General features: G+C 39.4%; 1 protein-coding gene across 1 annotated transcript in view; it reads left to right on the top strand.

Moving 5' to 3' along the window:
• Positions 1-10,794, top strand: part of NAPEPLD (N-acyl phosphatidylethanolamine phospholipase D) — an 88,789-nt gene that overhangs the window by 521 nt on the left and 77,474 nt on the right. The gene's annotated exons all lie outside the window — the stretch shown is intronic.

The raw sequence follows: 10,794 nt of genomic DNA, 5'->3' as shown, positions 1-10,794 counted from the left end.
GTAACCTGGTACAACATATTATCCCATTGGTGGCCGAAATTGATTGGAAATAGGGGAATATGATTCATAACTCACTGTCCTTAGAGGAAGCCTTTAGTGGGAGAGAGAGGCGCGGTGAGGGGAGGGAGGGAAGTATCAGTGTTGACCCCTACTCACTTTTCAACACTTTACAGTCTGGCTCATTCCATTCCACAGAAATTGCTCTTGGTGAAGCCACTAATTGCTGAAAGATGGACACTTTATAGACCTTATCGTACAGTCCTCTGGGCTGAATTTGACATGGTAAATCTCTGTGAAATTGTCTTTCCTCCTTGTATCTTAAGAGCTCCTCCTCCTTCTCCTGGTCCCTTCTTCTTCACCTTCTTGGGCAGCTCTTTATTCACAGATCTCAGTGAAACTAAAAATCGCAAGCACTGTTCTAACTGTGCTATTCAATATGCTCATTTTACAGATGCGGAAACTGGGGTAAATAACTTCCCTGAGGTCAGGACACTAATAACAGGCTGTGTGGCTCCAAAGCCTTTGCACTTAAACACCACACCATTTTGCCCTGAAAGTTGCTGTTCCCCAGGGTTCTGGACCTGGGCCTGGGCCTCTTCTACTGCACACTGTCCCTGATGGTTTCCACTTTCACCTGAGGCCTTTCCTGTCTACCCAACCAGGCCCCTCTCTTGAGCTCCAGGCCCCCTTAACCACTCAGTGACTAGACAACTACACTTGAGTATCCCATTGGCACCCCAATATCAACTTGTCCAAAATGCGCTTCACTGTCTTGCCCAGGAGTCTATTCCTGTATATTCAATGCAAACCAGCAAATGTTACCTCCATTCAGCAGACATCCAAACCAGAAACCCAGTTGCATCCTCAGCTCCTCCCTTTTTCCCTACTCTCAACATCCAATTGATACACCCCTTTCCTGCCTCTTGAATCTACTCCAGCCCCACTGTCATAGTTTTTGGCCCAAGGGATCTTTTTAGAATGCAACTTTTAGTATGATAGTACCATTATGAAGAACCCCCCAGTAATTTCCCTTGGTCAGGATAAAGTGAAGTCTCCTTAGTATGGAAGATAGGTCCCTCCATGAGCTGACTCCTACTTATCTTTCCAGACTCATCTCTCTCCACATCTCCCTTCTGCTATGAACCACAGGTTCAGCCCACAGGATCTATTATATAATAAGGACAACCAAGGTTATCCCTTCATGTTTCTAAAACAAATGTGTGTTAACATTAGTAAAGAAATACAAACATCATACATATATACAAAAATATTTAGGTATAATCACAGGAAGCACCTGGGAAATTTTAGCACATCTTAATTCAAACTTAGTTTAAGACGTCAGGGAAAATGACAGAATAAAACCTCTGAAAATCCTCCCTTCTTTTCATAAAATAAATGAGAAAACTGGTTTTAAAAATGGCCAGAATCTGGGACTTCCCTGGCGGTCCAGTGGTTAAGACTCCATGCTTCCACTGCAAGGGACATGGGTTCGATCCCTGGTCAGGGAATGAAGATCCCACGTGCCATGTGGCGTGGCCAAAATAAATAAAAAATAAAAATGGCCAGAATCAACATTTTCAAAACTCTGGAAATTAAACAAGTCTTGCAGTAATCTGGGGAGCTCTTTCCTCCCCCCCCAGTAAAAACACCTAAATTGCAATAGGCAAAGGGAGCTTTGTAGTGCTTTAACTTTACAGTGTTTAAACTTACAGTGTTTAACTCTATCCTTAACCCCTTCCTCCTAACTCCATGGCAGCCTTGAAAACGAGGCTCCCACAACCAACATGAAAATCAGCAGCCCGGCAGCCACCAGAGGGGGCAAAATTGGGTTGGAGTGTTCCTTCAAGGCCTCAAATCCAGAGAACTGAAATTATTTGACCTGTCTCATGCTTCCCTGGATGATCTCACTTGCAAGTTTGCCTTTATTTGACCTGACTCAAAGCAAAAAGCCTTTTGCTGGGGATGTTTGTCAAAAATATTTAGAGGCAGTTATCTAACTTCGGGTGGCTGCCTGGGGGTAGTTGATTACAGTAAAGGGCAAACAATAGGCAAACCAGGAAGCTTAAAAGGAAACGCTAGGGGGCTTCCCTGGTGGCGCAGTGGTTGAGAATCTGCCTGGCAATGCAGGGGACACAGGTTCGAGCCCTGGTCTGGGAAGATCCCACATGCCGCGGAGCAACTAGGCCCGTGAGCCACACCTACTGAGCCTGCGCGTCTGGAGCCTGTGCTCCGCAACAAGAGAGGCCGCGATAGTGAGAGGCCCGCGCACCGCGATGAAGAGTAGCCCCCACTTGCCGCAACTAGAGAGAAAAAAGCCCTCGCACAGAAACGAAGACCCAACACAGCCATAAATAAATAAATTAATTAATTAAAAAAAAAAAAAAAAAAAGGAAAAGCTAGGGCCTGAGCTGTCTATACAGGATACCTCGTTTTACTGCACTTTGCTTTTTTGTGCTTCACAGATATTCTGACTTTTACAAATTGAAGTTTTGTGGCAACCTTATTGGAACCATTTTCCTGACAGCATTTGCTCACTCCATGTCTCTGTGTCACATTTTGGTAATTCTGACAATATTCCAAACTTTTTTCATTATTATTATATTTGTTATGATGAATCTGTGATGTCAGTGATCTTGAATGTTACTAAGGCCCACATGATGGGTAGCAATTTTTAGCAAGAGAGAACTTTTAAATGAAGGTCTGTACATTGTTTTATTAGACATAATGCTACTGCACACTTAAAAGACTATAGTATAGTATAAATGTAACTTTTATATGCAGTGAGAAACTGAAAAATTCATGTGACTCACTTTATTGCAATATTCACTTTATTGTGGTGGTCTGGAACTGAACCTGTGATATCTCTGAGGTATACCTATAGAGACTTTGAAAAGCCCAGACGTATTCTGGGGAATCTGGAAGGCCATGCACATGTATATGGCTGTGTGCATACCCAGGGCTGTACACATGCCCAGGAAAGACCAGAGAAGGCCCTAAACCCTCCAACTGCACTGACCTTGAGGCTCTGTGCAAGCAGGAGGTGAAGGCTAAGGCACAGTTGTCAACTGTCTGGCTAAGCGTTGAAGATATACCATACCCAGAGCTCCTCAACAACAACTGGGAAGTTCATTGGTTCTAGGCATTTATGGAAGTATCTGTATAATCATTAGCTGACCATTAATCTAGTTGAGCAGAGACTTCGGTGATAACACATGACTTTAAGGAATTCACTTAGAAAAGTCACTAAACAAACAAAAGCAAACAGCAACAACAAAGTCTGGGAGGGGGTCGAATCTGATATTCAGAATTGATACATTATATTATTTTAAATGTCCAGTTCCTAATAAAAAAATTACAAGACATTCAAAGAACTAAGAAAATATGGTCATGCACAGGGAAAAAAATCAATAGAAAATGTCCTTGAGGAAGCCAAGACATTGGACTTAAAAGACAAAAACTTTTTTGGGGCTTCCCTGGTGGCACAGTGGTTGAGAATCTGCCTGCTAATGCAGGGGACACGGGTTCGAGCCCTGGTCTGGGAAGATCCCACATGCCGCGGAGCAACTAGGCCCGTGAGCCACACCTACTGAGCCTGCGTGTCTGGAGCCTATGCTCCGCAACAAGAGAGGCTGCGATAGTGAGAGGCCCGTGCACCGTGATGAAGAGAGGCCCCTGCTTGCCACAACTAGAGAAAGCCCTCACACAGAAACGAAGACCCAACACAGCCAAAAATAAATAAATTAATTAATTATTTAAAAAAAGACAAAAACTTTTTAAAATAAGCTGTTTTTAAAATGTTCACAAAACTAAAGGAAACAATGTCTAAAAAACTAAAGGAAGGTATGAGAATTATGTCTCATCAAATACAGGATATCAATAAAGAGATAGTAATTACTTTTTAATCAAAATCCTGGAATTAAAAAGTACAGTAAATGAAATGAAAAATTCACTAAAAGGGCTCAACAGCAGATATGAACAGGTAGAAGAAAGAACCAGAAAATGTGAAGATAGATCAACTGAGATTAACAGTCTGTGGGTTTAAAAGAAAAAAGAATGAAGGAAAACGAACAGAGCCTCAGAATCCTCTGGGATACCTTGAAACATTCCAACATACACATAATGGGAGTTCCAGAAGGAAAGAACAGAGAGATAGGGAGAGAAAGAATCTTTGAAGAAATAATGATCCAAAACACCCAAATATGATGAAAAATACTAATCTACATGTCTAAATATCTGAACAAATTCTAAGCAGAATAAACTCAAAGAGATCCACACCAAGACATCATAATAATAAAACTACAGAAAGAGAAAATCTTAAAAGCAACAAGTGAAAAGCAATTTGTCACATACACTTGATCCAATAAGGTTAATAGCTACTTTTTCATCAGGAACCATGGAGGACAAAAGGCACTGAGATAACATATTCAAAGTCCTGGAAGGAAAAGACTGTCAGTCAAGAATTCTATATCTAGTAAAATGATCCTTCAAAAATGAAGAACAGCTTGAAAATGAAATTAAGAAAATAATTCCATTTATAATAGAGTCAAGGAATAAATAATTTAGGAAAAAATTAGTAAAAGTAGTGCAAACTTATACTCTGAAAACTACAAAACATTATTTAAAGAAATTAAAGAAGATCTATATAAATGGGAAGACATCCTATGTTCATGTATCAGGAGACTTAGTATTGTTAAAATGGCAATATTCCCCAGATTGATCTACAGATTCTGTGCACTCTCTATCGGAATCTCAGCTAGATTCTTTGTATACTTCAGAACCTGATCCTCAAATTCATATGGAAACTCAAAGGACCCAGAATAGCCAAGACAATCATGGGGAAAAAAAAGAATGAAATAAAGAGATTCACATATCCCAGTTTCAAAACTTGCTACAAAGCACCAGTAGTCAAGCAGTGTGGTACTAGCATAAGAAAAGACAGTCAATGGAGTAGAATTGAGAATCCAGAGATAAACCCTCACATTTATGGGCAAATGACTTTTGACAAGGGTGTCAAAACAATTCAGTGGAGAAAGAATAGTCTTTTCAATGGATAGTGCTGAGACAATTAGACACCCATGCAGAAGAATAAGGTTGGATCTCCTACCTCATATGATATATAAAAATTAACTCAAAATGGATTAAAGATGTAAATGAAGGAACCAAACCTATAAAACTCTTAGAGGAAAACATAGATGTAAATCATCATGATCTTGGATTATGCATTGTTTCCTTAGATATGACACCTGAAACACAAGCAACCAAAGGAAAAAAAAACCAGATAAATTGGACTTCATCAAATAAAAACTTTTGTGCTTCATAGAATCAATGGAGAGACTGGAGAAGTAAGCTCTGAAAATGAGCAGGAGCCAAAGAAGGCCAGGATGCCTACGACACTGCCACCACTGGGAGTTCAGTGCCTCCAATACTCCTAGGCTCTCCAATGGCCACTTCTGCTGTAAGTCATTTCTGCACCTCCCCTACACTCCCTCAGAAATCAAAGTCAAACTCAAAATCCCAATGAGATACCATTTCACCTCCACTAGGATGGCTAAAATTTATAAAAGAGGCAATAGCAAATTAGTGGTGAGGATGTGGAGAAATAAGAACACTTATGTGCTTCTGGTGGAAATGTAAAGTGGTACAGCCACTTTGGAAAACAATCTGATGGTTCCTCAAAAAGTTAAACATAGAGTTACCATTTGACCCAGCAATTCCACTCCTAGGTATATACCTGAGATGTGAAAACATATGTCCACTTGTATACTGATGTCCATAGAGGCATAGGTCGTAATAGCCAAAAGGTGGAAGCAACCCACGTGTTTATCAACTGATGAATGGATGAGTAAAACTTGTTATATCCATGAAACAGAATATTATTCAGTAGTAAAATGAATGAAGGACTTATATGTTCTACCACATGGATGAACCTTGAAAACGTTATGTGAAAGAAGTATATTCCTTGATTATATGAAAGAAGTATACTCAATGATTATATGAAAGACCATACATTCTATTATTCCATTATTAGAAATGTCTAGAATAGGCAAATATGTAGAGAAACAAAGTAGATTGGTGGTTGTGTAGGGTTGGGGGAAATGGTAAGACTGCAGGTTGACAGCAAAGTGTATGGGGTTTCTTTTTTTGAGGTAATTAAAATGTTTTGGAGTTAGTGGTGATGGTGGCCCAACTTTATGAATATACTGAAAGCCATTGAACTGTATACTTTAAGTGGGTGAGTTACATAACATGTGATTATATTTCAAAATTGTTACCAAAAGTTGGACAAAGGATTTGAATAGATATTTTTCCAAATAAAAAGATATGTAAATGGCCAATAAACACATAAGAAGATGTTAAACATCATTAGCCATCAGGAAAATGCAAATCAAAGCTATAATAAGGTACTATTTCACATACACTAAGATGGCTGTAATGAAAAAGACAGAGAGTAACAAGTGTTGGTGAAGATGTGGAGAAATTGTAACCTTCAATGCTGATTGTGGGAATGTAAAATGGTGCAGTTGCTGTGAAAAACAGTGTGGCAGTTCCTCAAAAAGGTAAACATAGAGTTACCATTTGACCCAGCAATTCCACTCCTAGGTGTATACCTAAGAAATGAAAACATGTCCACACAAAAAATTATACCCTCATGTTCATAACAGCATTATTCATAATAGCCAAAAAGTGAAAACAACCCAAATGTCCATTATCTGATGAGTGGATAAACAAAATGAGGAGTATCTATACAATGGAATATTATTTAGTGACAAAAAGTAATTAAATATTGTTACAAGTCACAACACAGATGAATTTTGAAAGCATGCTATGAGAGAAGTTGGTCACAAAAGGCCACATATTATATGTTCTATTTGTATGAGATATCCAGAATAGGAAATCCATAGAGACAAAGTAGATTAGTGGTTGCTAGTGGCTGGGTCATGGAGGAATGAGGAATGACTGTTAATGGATATGGGGTTTCTTTAGGGGTGATGAAAATTTTCTGGAATTAGATAGTGGTGATTGTTGTATAACCTTATGAATGCTAAAAACTATTGAGTATAACATTTTAAAAGACTAAATTCTATGTTATATAAATTACATCTCAATTTTTAAAAATACTCCAAATCGTACCATCCAAATATTATCACCATTAACATTAGGGTAACATTCCAGGTCTCTTTCTAGGCATATATATGACTTGAGAGGTAGAACGGATGAATGGATGGATGGATAAATAGCTATATTGATTGAATACTCAACTGATAATTTTAAGAGAATGGGGTGATACAATAGATAACTATGTTTATTTTTTTGTTTGTTTGGGTTTTTTTTTTTAAGTTTTTAATTAATTATTTATTTATTTTTGGCTGTACTGGGTCTTCGTTTCTGTGCAAGGGCTTTCTCTAGCCGCGGCAAGCGGGGGCCACTATTCATCGCGGTGCGCGGGCCTCTCACTATCGCGGCCTCTCCTGTTGCGGAGCACAGGCTCCAGACGCGCAGGCTTAGTAGTTGTGGCTCACGGGCCTAGTTGCTCCGCGGCATGTGGGATCCTCCCAGACCAGGGCTCGAACCCGTGTCCCCTGCATTGGCAGGCAGATTCTCAACCACTGCGCCACCAAGGAAGCCCCCAGATGCTATGTTTATTAAAAAGTATCTGCATATCTTCCTTTTATCCCCAATCCCCACTCTTTCCCCCTCTATTCTGGGCTTTAGGGGGGCTGACCTGCATAGATTGCTTGATTCATCAGGTTTTTAGTGGGTTTAGCCAATGAAAGTCACCAGCAGGACACAGAAGCCTGGAGAAGCGAGGTGGGAGCATTGATCCCTCAGCTTCCTCTATGGGCGTTGATGCATCTCTCCAAGGGCCCAGCCTTCTTCATGCAGCTGCCCTCTCTGCATTCTAATGGCCTTTCCTTCTCTTCCACCTTTGAGACTAAGTGGATACAGGCCTCTGCTATCGCCGGTTCTGGAACACTGTACCGTCCCTTGTTGGTTTCTCTAAACCTTGCCCCTACCTTTGTAAATAGTCTTAAACCCTCTTTAAACTGCCCCATTTGAATACGGCAGGAACTAGACTGATGACAAAGTTTCAGATTTGTATTAATCAGTCTCAGTATAAATAAGCAATACATTTAATATTTATTAAGTAGTATTAGGATTAAAATGGATTCAGTATTATTAGTAGTAGCATTTAATTTTACTTTAGTTTAATAGAAAAAAAAAACTAAAGTGAAACTGAAGAAATTGTTGAACTTCAAATATTTCTTTACCGTAAGAGATATTTTTTTCCAAAAGCTACTTCTTTAGAGGTTCCGAGCTCTTATTTAAAACAAAATATGTATTTTTTAAAATCCTTTCTAAAAATTTAAAAATACATGTTTCAATCTAAACAGTAGCTCTTGACTTCCAGCTTTGAAAGATAAAGACACGTGAAATCTTACATTTCCTCTGACCTCATTCCTCTACCTCCTGATTTTTGTTAGTTATATTATTATTACTTTTTTAAAATAATTAATTAAGTTATTTATTTATTTATTTATTTATTTATTTATTTATTTATTTATTTTTGGCTGCATTGAGTCTTCGTTGCTGCACACGGGCTTTCTCTAGTCGCGGAGACCAGGGGCTACTCTTCGTTGCGGGGCACGGGCTTCTCATTGCGGTGGCTTCTCTTGATGTGGAGCATGGACTCTAGGGTGCGCAGGCTTCAGTGGTTGTGGCACACAGGCTCAGTAGTTGTGGCTTGCAGGCTCTAGAGCACAGGCTCAGTAGTTGTGGCACACGGGCTTAGTTGCTCCGCGGCATGTGGGATCTTCCCAGACCAGGGATCGAACCCGTGTCCCCTGCATTGGCAGGCGGATTCTCAACCACTGCGCCACCAGGGAAGCCCTATTATTATTACTTTTGCATTACTCAAATTTATACCATTCATACTCTCTTCTGTAACTGTAATTCCCATAATTGTTTGGTATGGTCATAATATTTAAATGGATCAGTGTTTATCACCAGTCCTTTTATGTGGCTTTTCTAAACCTGAGTTCTTATACTGATTAATCTTTTAACTGACCGAATTTCATTGTCAAACAGTTGTCGCTATTTTTGTTGTTTTGCAAGTTTCATTACGGATATCATATTCCTTTAAGTCTTTCATGTTTGAGAATGTCTGCTTTTGGTTTTATCCTTGACTAATATTTTATCTGGGCTTAATATTCTTGGGTCACATTTTCATTTTCTCAGAATTTTATAAACATAGCACTGTTATTTTCTTGAATTGAATGTTGTTTTGGAGAAGTCTGAGGCTAACCATATCTTTTTTACCACTTTTAAATATGGCTTGCTTTGTCTGTTTGAAAACCTAAAAATTTATTTTATTCTTGAAGTCTAATAACTTAGCTAAGGATATATATTAATATTGTGTAGTTTTGTGTTCAGTGATTTTTTTGGTGGGGTGTGGGCACGCCACACGGCTTGCGGGATCTTAGTTCCCCTGACCAGGGATTGAACCCGGGACCTCCACAGTGAAAGCACGGAGTCCTAACCACTGGGCTGCAAGAGAATTCCCGTGTGTTCAGTGATTTTTGTCAGAATTTCAGGGAACACAATATATTCTTTCAATCTGCAGATTTACTTCTTCCTTCATTTAGGAAAATTCTCTTTGATTACATCATCTGACATTACACTCAGTGGATTCTTTATTGGGGATAACAGTTATCTTATGCTGAATTACAATGCTTTATCTGTCTTCCACATTATTAGCATCTCTCTAGGCTCTTGAAGCTTTGTCATTTTCATCTGCATCTTTTGTGATGATCTCAAACCAGAAATAGGCCCACACGCGTCTGCCCAGCTAATTTTTGGCAAAGATGCAAAAGTAATGCAATGGTCGAAGGATACCTTTTCCCACAAATGGTACTGCAGCAATTGGATATTCCCAGCACCCCCTGCCCCCTCCCCCTCAATGAACCTCAGCCTAAACCTCACACCTTATACAAAAATTAACTCAAAATGAATCACAGACTTAAACGTAAAACTATAAAATTTTAGAAAAACACATAACATAAAACCTTTGGGATGTAGGGCTAGGTGAAGAATTTTTAGACTTGATATCAGAAGCATAACCTATAAAAGGAAAAACTGATAAACAAGACTTCATCAAAATTAAAAACTTTTGCTCGATGAAAGATACTATTAGAGGACTTCCCTGGTGGTGCAGTGGTTAAGAATCCACCTGCCAATGCAGGGGACACGGGTTTGAGCCCTGGTCCGGGAAGATCCCACATGCCACGGAGCAACTAACCCCGTGCGCCACAACTACTGAGCCCGCATTCCACAACTACTGAAGCCCGTGTGCCTAGAGCCCGTGCTCCACAACAAGAGAAGCCACTGCAATGAGAAGCACATGCACCGCAATGAAGAGTAGCCCCTGCTCGCCAAAACTAGAGAAAGCCCGCACGCAGCAGCAGAGACCCAATGCAGCCAAATATAAATAAGTAAATAAATTTATAAAAAACAAACAAACAAACAAAAAAGGTACTATTAGAGAGTAAAAAGACAAGCTACAGACTGGGAGAAAACGTTTGCAAGCCACACATCTAATAAATGACTTGTGTTTAGAATATGTAAATAACTCTCAAAACAGTAAAGAACAATCCAATCAGAAAATGGGCAAAAGACAGGAACAGACATTTCACTGAAGAGGAAATACAGATGGCAAATAAGCACATGAAAAGATATTCAACATCATTAGCCATTAGAGAAATACAAGTTAAAACCACAAGATATCAGGCTTCCCTT

This window comes from Balaenoptera ricei, chromosome 9 (assembly GCF_028023285.1).
Source record: "Balaenoptera ricei isolate mBalRic1 chromosome 9, mBalRic1.hap2, whole genome shotgun sequence".
In the NCBI taxonomy this organism is placed as follows: domain Eukaryota; kingdom Metazoa; phylum Chordata; class Mammalia; order Artiodactyla; family Balaenopteridae; genus Balaenoptera; species Balaenoptera ricei.
The sequence above is the reverse complement of the archived record's forward strand: the minus strand, read 5'-3'. Positions and strand labels throughout refer to the sequence as shown.